General features: G+C 50.4%; 1 pseudogene; it reads right to left on the reverse strand.

The window, feature by feature from the left end:
* Positions 1-643: 643 nt before the first annotated feature.
* Positions 644-1,576, reverse strand: LOC141726623 (olfactory receptor 14A16-like; annotated as a pseudogene).
* Positions 1,577-11,084: the final 9,508 nt, after the last annotated feature.

Genomic DNA, 11,084 nt, shown 5'->3' on the forward strand with positions numbered 1-11,084 from the left:
CAGCCTGCTCACGGCCAGCCTGGGGCTGCTCACGGGGCTTTTCTGTGCTGGGCATTGGCCTGGCCGTGTTCTTGAGAGAGCCTGGGCAAGGAGCCTGGAGCCCCCAGGCCCTGGGCTGAGGTGTCAGCGCTGCCCCAGCAGTGCCCACGGCCTGTCCCTGCTGCAGCCCTGGCACTGCCACCCCCAGGGCTGTGCCCGGCCCCGAGAGCACTCAGGCCTTGCAGCAACACCAGGGCCACCAGGGCAGTGGGGCAGGGCCACGGCAGCAGCACTGGCAACACCAAGTGCTGCTGCTGCTGCTGCTTCTGGACACAGCTAATGTGCCAGCCCTGATCTGCCCCAGCTCTGCAAACAGACATTGCTGCTGCAGCTCCAGAGAAGGAAAGAGAAGAGGGATCTCCTGTGAAAACTCTGCTGGGAGATCCTTTAATTTTGTTAAGGCCACTACGAGACCAGCTCCTCATTGACACAGTGTGAGGCCACAGTGAAGTTTGGAGAATCAAAAGAGGAAATTGCAGAAAAAAATTGCCTTGTTTTAGGGAGAATATTAAAAATAAAAACAGAATAAAAAACATAACCAATCCAACAAGAAGTATCAAAAATTACTTTTATTTCAAGAGATATGCAGAAATTGGCAACCAGTTTAATGTTTCCAATATGGTCCACTCATCAGTGTCCACACTGCAGCCTTGAGCTCCTGGTTCCTCAGGCTGTAGATGAGGGGGTTCAGGGCTGGAGGCACCACCGAGTACAGAACTGACAGGGCCAGATCCAGGGATGGCGAGGAGATGGAGGGCGGCTTCAGGTAGGCGACAATGCCAGTGCTCACAAACAGGGATAGCACAGCTAGGTGAGGGAGGCAGGTGGAAAAGGCTTTGTGTCGTCCCTGCTCAGAGGGGATCCTCAGCACAGCCCTGAAAATCTGCACATAGGAGAAAACAATGAACACAAAACAACCAAAACTTAAATAGACACCAAGCAATGATATCCAAATATTTCGGAAGTTGGAGTGTGAGCAAGAGAGCTTGAGGATCTGGGGGACATCACAGAAGAACTGGCCCAGGGCATTGCCCTTGCACAAAGGCAGGGAAAATGTATTGGCTGTGTGCAGCAGAGCATAGAGAAAGGCACCGGCCCAGGCAGCTGCTGCCATGTGGGCACAAGCTCTGCTGCCCAAGAGGGTCCCGTAGTGCAGGGGTTTGCAGATGGACACGTAGCGGTCGTAGCACATGACGGTCAGGAGGGAAAATTCTGTTCCCACAAAGAAAAGAAAGAAGAAAACCTGAGCAGCACATCCTCAGTAGGAGATGTCCCTGGTGTGCCAGAGGGAATTGTGCATGGCTTTGGGGACAGTGGTGCAGATGGAGCCCAGGTCGCTGAGGGCCAGGTTGAGCAGGAAGAAGAACATGGGCGTGTGCAGGTGGTGGCCGCAGGCTACGGCGCTGATGATGAGGCCGTTGGCCAGGAGGGCAGCCAGGGTGATGCCCAGCAAGAGGCAGAAGTGCAGGAGCTGCAGCTGTCGCGTGTCTGCCAGTGCCAGAAGGAGGAAGTGCCTGATGGAGCTGCTGTTGGACATTTCTTCACTCTGGGCATAGTGGACTGTTGAAAGAAGACATTGACAAAGTGTGACTAATCCATTTGTGTCAATTCTATGTATTTTATGTGGAATCTCTCCAAAATCACCTCTCTTCCTGTGAGGGAATTTTGCTAAATATTTTTTGATTTTGAGTTTGTGTTGCTGAGTACCTGCCTCATCTTTAGCACTGCTCTCAGCCTGAACACTTGGGAGACACAAGGAAAACAGGGCTCCCTGTGCCCCACTGCAGTCAGTGCTAGTCCCCACACAGGAGTCTGTTGAATATTACAGCTTGTCTGTTTCATGGTGCCTGCATTTAAAAATGTATTGAAAAATAAACTGGACTTTGTGAACACTCCAATTTAAAAATAAGTTTTTCCAAACCCTTCTCTCTTTCCCAATGCAGCTGGACCGGATGGAATACGAAAGGCTGGCGTGCCTCTCTGCTGCCTCGAGATGTGCCTGCTGGGAGCTGTTTCTCCCTATCCAAGTCTTCTCCCTGCCTTTGCTGGCAAAGCCCAGCCCAGCCGTGGGGGCTCAGCTCTGCCCTGCAGAACCCTCCCAGCACAGGGCACTGCCCAGGAGCATCTCCCTGGCACCAGGGCCTTAAGGGCAGGCCAGACAAACAGAGATGCTGCAAGCCAAGGTGCTGCTGCTGCTGTCTGTAGGGAGAGCAGGCTGAGGAGGCACTTTCTGAGGGAGAGTTGAGACCCATCTGCTGATGCCCAGGCTGATAGTGCAGGAGTGTCAGTGACACAGCCAAGGCTGACAGCCCCTTTCCCTTCCCTTGAGGAGAAAGCTGAGAGCAGCTCTGGCCATGCAGCACCATCTCCAGAGCAGGAGGAATCTGCCCTGATGGGGGTGGCTCCTTCCACCTCCAACTTCTCCCCTGCAGCATCCATGGGGAGCTGCCAGGCAGGCTGAGAGCTGCCCCTGGCAGGTGGCACATGGCCTGGGCTGGCCAAGAGCCCTGAGGGCTGCAGGAGCTGCTCTGCAGGACATCCCTGGGCAGCCCTGGCTGCAGCCCCAGCTTCAGCCCCTGCAGCCGTCCCTGGCAGCAGGAGCCGTCCTGCCCTGTCCCTCTGACGGTGTCCAGGGCAGCCCCGCTCTGCAGCACATCCTCCTCCTCCTGCTCCTGTGCCAGAGAGAAACTGGGAGAGTCCTCCTGACACATCCCCCAGGCTGTGGGGTGTGCTGGCTTCAGGAGATCCCTCCAGGAGCACAGGGGACATTGCCCTGCACCCACACACTCACCATGCACAGGGCTGTGAAGATTTTCCCCAAGTGAAGTCTCAGCTCAATGTCTTCCCAATCCTGATTGCCTTCAGCCTGTCTCTGCCTGGCTCCTGTCCCCTCACTGCCTGCAGGCAGAGCCCTCAGCCCTGCTGGGCTGGGAGAGGAGCTGGCCCTGGCAAGAGCTGTTCCTTTAAAGCTCAGCAGCACAGACACAGCACAAGGACTTTAAAGAGCCTCTTGGGGATTTGGTGTTGTTCAAATCAGGCTCAGTCCCTAAGAGAGTCTTTAAAAAACTTCTGAAGAACTCAAAATTAAATTGAAACTCTGAACTTTCTTGAAGTTTTAATGGGTTCCACTGAGAGACACGACTGAGAAAGTGTCCCTAGGTTCCAGTTAGAGCAGAACACTGGAGGCAGTGATGACAGCTGGGGACAAACAAGGCAAAGGTGTCTCTGGTGCAGAGCAAAGCTGGATGTGTTTGAGGAATGCCAAGGGCCAAGGCCTGAGCCCCAGCCCCTGGCCAGGCAGATGCTGTCCCTCCCTCCTTGCTCAGGGCTCTTGCCGGGATGGGCACTGGCATGTGGGGATGTGCAATGGCAAGGACAGGAGCATGGGGCGGCCCCTGCCAGGCTGCTGAGCAGGGACAAGGAGGCAATGAGGCCCCAGGCCTGCAAGGGTCACTTGTCTCCTGCTCCTGCCTCAGGCCCAGGCCCAGCAGCCATGGCCAAAGTACTGCCCAAGGTGGCTCTGTCAGGGCTGTCTTGCAGCTGCTGCACATGCCTGTGCCCTGTGCAGCCCAGGCTGTGCTATGGTGTCCCTGCCCTGCGCCTCTGTCCCTGCAGGCTGTCGGCATCCCCCGGCTGCCCCACCTGGCTGGCCCCTTCCTTTGCTGACAGCTCTGCCTCCTGCCTGCCTCTGCCTGCCCACACAAAGCTTTGGCATGACCCAGACTCCTTCTGGGGGATGTTCTGCACCATAGCCCTTCCCTGGGAGGAAAATTCCTTTCTCATCATGTTCTGTCTGGGCCTCCCAAGCTGCATTTGTGGTATAATTTCTCTATCTGCCTTTTTCCCACTATGGAGAAAAGCTCCACCATTTCTGACTCCCACTTTTAAGCCCTGCCAGGCCACTCCTGTTCTGTCCTCAGTCTCTTCACAACACAGACCAGGCATAGCAGCCTCCATGTATGGGTTGTCCTCTCTAGGCCTGCAAACCCCAGCCTGAGAGATCTTTGAGCCATCTCCAAGGTGCTTTCAGATGAAAACATTCTGCTCATAGTGTTAGAATATATCACAAGTGTCCAAGGCCAGGCTGAGGTGTCTTTCAATGACAAGATTATGTCTGGGAGCAATCCTGGGATAGATGGAATTTTGTCAGCTAAATTCCAGTTTTTGCCATGGCCCCTGGACAAGGCCATTTTTGTTCCATAGGAAGGAAGGCACAGAGCCCTGTTGCTTCTGAGGTAGATGAGATGTGAACACCAGAGGCCAATGCCAGGCAGAGGTGGCAGGTTTTTTTCTGTGTACCTTTCCCTTGCCTACAGGAAATTTTTCAGGGGGGACTACCAATTTTGTCCTTTGGTGTCTGAATAGAGAGACAGTTCTTTGCACAGGAAGGAAAGCATGGAGCCTCAATGATTCAGGAGCTGATAAGACGCAGCCCTCAACATTCCAAGATCAGCTGGACCTGTCAGGTGGCCCCTGAGAGGCCAAACCAGCCAGACCTGTTCCATGTCCCCTTGGTTCCACAAGGCCCTGCAGTGTCACAATGTTCTCCTTGCTTCTGCAGTGTCACAATGGCCCTGTGCTTCCATGAAGCCCTGCAGGGTCACAATGGCCCTTTGGTTCCCTGGGGCCCCACAGTGTCACAATGGTCTCCATGATTCCATGGGGCCTTGCAATTCCACAATGCTCTCCATGGATCCACGGTGCCCTGCAGGATCACAATGGCCCTTTGGTTCCATGAATTCCCACAGTGTCACAATGGTCTCCATGATTCCATGGGGCCTTGCAATGCCACAATGCTCTCCATGGATCCACGGTGCCCCACAGGATCACAACGGCCCTTTGGTTCCATGAATTCCCACAGTGGCACAATGGTCTCCACAGGAAGCAAGCAACTGAGTCCCAGTGTTGCAGGGGCAGATGAGAGGCAGTCACCAAAGGCCAAGGCCAGCCAGACTTGACTGTGTTGGCAGACTTTTTCTGGGAGAAATCCCCGGATATACAGAATTTAAGAGGTAGGATCCCATCTTTGGACATGGACAACTGGACAAGAAGGATGATTCTTTTTCATGGGAAGGAAATAATGGAACGCCATTGTTTTAGGGGCAGAAGCAGAGGCTGTCTGAGCCACAGGCCAGACACACCTGTTTGTCCTGGCAGCTTTTGTCACAGAGGAATCCTTGTATATACAGAATCTTGTGGGGCTGAATCTCAATTTTGACCATGGACACCATGACAAGAATATCAGTTCCTTAACATTGGAAGGAAAGCAGCAAGCCCCAGTGTTTCAAAAGCAGGTGAGAGGCAGCTCCCAAGAGGCCAAGGGCAGCCAGACCTGTCTGTCCTGGCAGCTTTCACTTGAGAACAATCCTTGGATTGACGGAGTTTAGGAGGTGGAGTCCCAGTTTCGACTGTGGGCACCTGCTTGAAATGGATGGTTTTTCTATAGGAAAAAAAAGCATGAACTCCAAGTGTTTTGGTAGAAGATGAAAGGTGGCCACCATAGGCCCAGCCAGCCAAACCTTTCTTTCTTGGCATCTTTCATCTGGGGGAAATCCTTGGATGTAGGGAATTTTGGAGGTGGAATCTCAGTTTTGGCTGTGGGCATCTGGCTAGGAAGAAGAGTTCTTTTCATTAGGATGGAAAGCACAGAGCCCCAGTGTTTCAAAGGCAGATGAGAACCAGTCCTCAGGAAGCCAAGGCCAGCCAGACCTGTCTTTCCTGGCAGCTTTTGTCTGGGAGAAATCCCTGGATATAGGGAATCTCAGAGGTGGATTCCCAACTTTGGCCATGGGTGCCTGGATGTGAAAGGTGCTTTTTTCCCTAAAGAAAGAAAAGCACATGGTCCCAATGTTTCAAAGGCAGATGAGAGGTGGCCAATCCAGCCAGATCTGTCAGTCCTGGCAGATTTCATCTGAGAACAATCTTTGCATACATGGAAATCTGGAGGAGGAATCCTGATTTTGGCCATGGACACCTGGAGAACAAGGACAGTACTGTCCACAGGACGGAGAGCCCAGAGCCCCACTGCTCCAGGGGCTGATGAGCTGCAGCCGTCGACATGCCAGTGTCAGCTGGAGCTGTCAGGTGGCCCCCAGGTGTCCCAGCCAGCCAGGCCTTGATGCCTTGAGAGGCTGCCTAGAACAGAGGCTGAACAGTGTTACAGGAATAAAGTAGGGATTTATTAAAACGCCTTCAAAGAAACACTACTGCGGCAGTACATGAGCCCGGCTGAGGATATACTCAAGATGGACAATGGTCACACATTTTCACACTTTTATTAGCTTTGGTCCATTTCCATATTCCGGTTAATTATGCAATTACAGCTTCAGGTTGTGAAGACCCATCCTCCCAGTCTGCTCTGCTCAATTCACTGTTTGCACTTTTTGGGGCCTGAAGCAGCAACAGTGTCCTTGGCCCTCCTAGGTTTCTAGGTTTCCTACTCAGTTATGTAGAAATATTTCAAAGAGCTTCCAAAAAAATGCACTCCTATTTTAAAGGGTGTATTTCATTACTGCTGTCTTTGGAGCAGAGACAATTTCAGCATTCTGTGATTGATATTGATCCAGGGTCTCTCCTCAGCAGCTCTGGCCTGCTCACAGAAGCTGTGCCTTGAGCTGTGACCCAGTGTGGACAACCTTACTGCACATTTCCCAGCCCCATCCTGTCTGTCCTCACTCCCCTGGGGCCTGCTGTGCTTGGACAGCTGGCTGCACTCAACCTAAGAGGGGGTTCCCCTTTGTGTATTTTTTTAAGCAATCTAAAACTGCTGAGTTTCCCCACTGAAAACATACACACTCCTCAAGTGTGTGCCAAGACCAAGTTGCCACAATAATATTACCCTCACCCAAGGCAGAACTGTGCAGAAAATGTTTTAGACCTTTCCACTCCATGGTTCCATGAGGCCTTGCTCTGTGGCAATGGACTTTTGGTTCCACGAGGTTCTGTACTCAACAGTGGCATCCTGAGTTCCAAGTGCCACCATGGCCCCTTGGTTCCACGGGGCCCCATTGTGTCACAATGGGCTCCATGATTCCATAATTAATGCAAAAGCTTTGCATAAACAATGAGCAACACCATGGTCTCCTTGGATCCTCATTGTCACAATGAACAATGAGTTCCATGAGATCCCAAACTGTCACAATGGATATTTGGCTCCATGTGGTCTTTCTGTGTCACAAAGGACCCTTGGTTCCATCAGGCCCCACAGTGTCACAGGGATTTCCTTGGTTCCATCTGCCCCAAAATGTCACAGGGTTTTCCCTTTTCCTGCAGCAACCAGCAGCAAACCCCAGTGCCAGTGTCAAACGTCTGGCAAGAAGGAGCAAAGGGTGACATTTGGAGTGATGGATTTTGCCTTCCCAAGTCACAGTGGTGTGGGATGGGGCCCTGCTGTCCTGGAGATGGCTGAACACCAGCCTGACCATGGCAGGGGGTAAGAGACAACAGCCTCTGTCCATGGAACTGCAACAGCAGAGAGGTCAGGAGATGGCTGAGTTTAAAAGACTCTCACCAGCACAGGAAACATCAACCTAGGACATTTTCTTGAAAGCTGACATTTTAGAGCATTCTTTTATACAGACTTGGACTACCAAATACCAAGTTTAACAGTTTTCTCCAGCTTTCTCTGGGCTCTGAGACCATCTGGAATCTTTTCTGCAGTCTGTGCTGTTACATCCTGTTTTAAATGATCAAATTAAAAGCCAAACTTATAAGAAAATTTAGCAAAGATTTATTAATTTCTCTGTGAGACCGAAGTTTGGTCGTCGAAACCACCTCAGCCAAGGGTCAGTGTCGAGCCCGGGATCGGCGCTGGGTGAACACGGATCTGACCTCCAAATGTCAGAGTCTCCCCCGTTCATGAATGATGCTTCGCGCAGCAAGTTCTTATACAGTTTATTCTTCCCGAGGCAGAAATGACCGAATGTCCTTTGTGTCTCTCCACATGCAGAACCGTGGCTTTACATGTGCAGAGGTAGACAAAGACTCAGTCCAGGTGTCTCGATGTTGTCAGTCGACTTTGGGGAAGTCAGCATTCACATGCATCAGGGTGGCGCTGTCGATCATCGTGGTAGATGTAATCGTCAAGGTGATAATCGCTCTTAGGTGGACCTGGCAACCCAGGGAAGCCAGTGATTATTGGCCTGGAAACTTCTATTCTTATGTTAAAATCCCGATGTTTATCTCAACGAACGTCCAGGAACTTGATATGAATAAGACACTGCTCCCGGCCAGGATGGTCAAAAGACATAGTGTGGATTTTACATTATTTTATACATTAATGGCATGAATTATCTCTATCATATGCTACAATCCCTCCCCATTTATATCACCAATTTAATTCATGCTCTCAAATTGCTAAATTTTTCATTTTCTACTTCTACCAGCCACCACTGAGGGTCTTTCACAATCAGAGTGCTCCCTTACACTATTCTGTACTCCCCTTGTGGAACACCCTGTTATCCCATATTATTCACAGTCATTTTTGCTTTTTTCTCGAACTTTGCCAATACTTCAGCAGCATTGCTGGCATACTTCCTTTCTCCCAGTCACATGATTTTAGATGTGTTGCCTCCGGAAGCTCCCTCCGGATCCACAGGAATTATCGCTATCTGCATTCCCTGGACCACAGAGTGGATCAGTCTAAAAAAACATGGAATTAGACAAGGCAGGAATAGGATTCCAGCTACTGAACAGAGCACAAAAAACATCACTTTGTTCCACCAGGCCCCATCAAACAATTTGTCCCACCATGAAGATTGTAAAATCGAGTTCCATTTTTGAACTGGGACATGGGCCACCTTTTTGATCTCGGCCGCCAAACCTCTTATGGTTTCCCCATAATCATCAATTTCAATACAACATTCTGATTCATTGAACCTTGCACACACGCCCCCTTCTTTAGCCAGCAAATAGTCTAAAGCTATTCGATTCAGGTACACAAATGCCCGTACCTGGGTGTGCTGCTGACTAAGTAAACCCAGGGCCTCAGAGGCGTGATTCAAAACAATTTCCACCACTGCCTGCAGCTGAATCAGCCAGTTCAGTAGATAAATCAGAGTCCTATACCTGTAGCTTCCATCCTGGGCCCACGTGGCCAGTCCACAATAATCAGTTATTCTTGCCGCCAGCCACTCTTCTTTCTCCCAGGTTTGCTTACCACTTATCACTGGTATCATCTTTTTCAGGCTTCTCCTCTCCCTTCTCAGGGTCTCGTATAATGGAGCCTCTAGCAGATTACTTTTTGTTTGAGGGAGAGTAAAGAACACTGGCCGAATCATGCCAGAAGTGCATGATCCCTTCCACCTTGGGGGTAACTCACTGTATGCCTTCTTTCCACAAATCCAATAAATTCCATCCAGGGCTTTCCATCTAATGGTTATTTTCCCTGGGTCTCCCCAGTACTCTCTCAGGCCCTCCAAGGATTGAAAAGGGTTGGCTCCAGGATTTTTGACCCAACACAGTCCTATCCTTTTGTTCCATTCACAATTTGTCTCATTCTTCCTGCGCCATTACCCCAAAGGGGGTTCTGGCTGCCAGACCTTGCTTTTGGTGTTTGAGTCCACCGTCAGGGTAGACACACACGGGGTGCATCCCACCATTTCGGTGTCCTTCTTTCCTTCTCGACTGGTACATATGGTTTCAATCACCCTCTGGTCCAAAATCCATCCCTCAGGTCTCTGTGCCAATTTTGAGACCCTCGGATTGTCCCATTTCAAAAGCTGTTCCAGAACCAAACCTTCCCCTTTCCAAGGTCAGTTTTCTGCTGACTTCAGCCCCCCACAAATCCAACAATTTGACAATCCTAGTTTGGTTGCAACCTCTTGCGTCAGGTCAATGAACAGGTTCCTGTCCGGGGAAGGTAGCTCCCCATCAGCGTATTGTTTCTCCAGCAATTCATACTGTTCTCCCAGAGTTTTTATTTTTTAATCTTTCCTGTTCAACTTGCTTTCTCCTCATTTCTGACTCCCTTCACTTCAATTCCTGATTATCTCTCTCATTCTTCCCTCAGGATCCTCACCATCTTTATTTTTCATGAAACAGACAACCCTGTCATATTGCAGGCACACTCTATCATCATTCGCCTCTGCCAAATCCAATATGATTGGTTCTCTGCTCAAGGTAAATCTGCTATCAAATTTAACATTTCTTTACATGCAATACATTTTCCTGTTCATCATGCATATCCCCAGCCTCGCATTGTCATAACACAATGGATTCACCTCGTGACACGGGACAAAGATCGATTCCATTTTTCCCCCAACACACATGGTTCGGTTACATTGGTTACAAATGGAGATGGACATTATTTCTGCATTTTTTTTGTATCTGGTGTTTGTGCTCATCTGACTGCCCATTCCTTAGCCCTGCCTCGCGATTAATACACCAAATCCCTGTTTCCAATTCACACAATTTGACCATCATGCCATTCTTCCAACAGTACCTGCCAGGTTCCCTGGGACAATCTTCCAGGGCTTGGTATGCTGAGGGTTTCTTGTTCCCTTTACAGCTGGGACCACCTGAGTGCAATTTCCACACTCATATGCGGAGCTCTCATTTCCTCCTCTCATCGGGACCTCAGTGTGCTGACTCTGCATCCTGCACATGGCTAGGCTCAGGCCAATCAGGATTCCCACCAGGCGTACTCCTCTGCCTTTGCCTCCACCCCCTGAGGTACTACCAGTGGCCAGGAAGACCATCTTCACAGCAGCAGGAGTATTCTTCAGGGAATACATTCTCTGACCTAGCCGCTTACCTCCTTTAAAAGGCGCCCTGCCTTGAAATTCTGATGGCATCTGAGCTGCACGGTACCTTGATTGACTTTCGGCACTCCACATCCAATATTTCTGCCTTAGATTTGAGTTTTCCACGCACCCCGTTCTGGAAAATGTGGAACCACTCTTGTGAATCTAATTCGATAATTCCTAAATCTGTGGCTGGGGTTAGAATGCGGTCAGTCAGCTCAAGCTCCTCTTCCATACACTGGGTGCACAATCCCTTTGGCCTCTGCCCCCTTCTGCAGTGTACAATAAAAGCTCTCTGACAAT

This window comes from Zonotrichia albicollis, chromosome 37 (genome assembly GCF_047830755.1).
Source record: "Zonotrichia albicollis isolate bZonAlb1 chromosome 37, bZonAlb1.hap1, whole genome shotgun sequence".
Taxonomy (NCBI): Eukaryota; Metazoa; Chordata; class Aves; order Passeriformes; family Passerellidae; genus Zonotrichia; species Zonotrichia albicollis.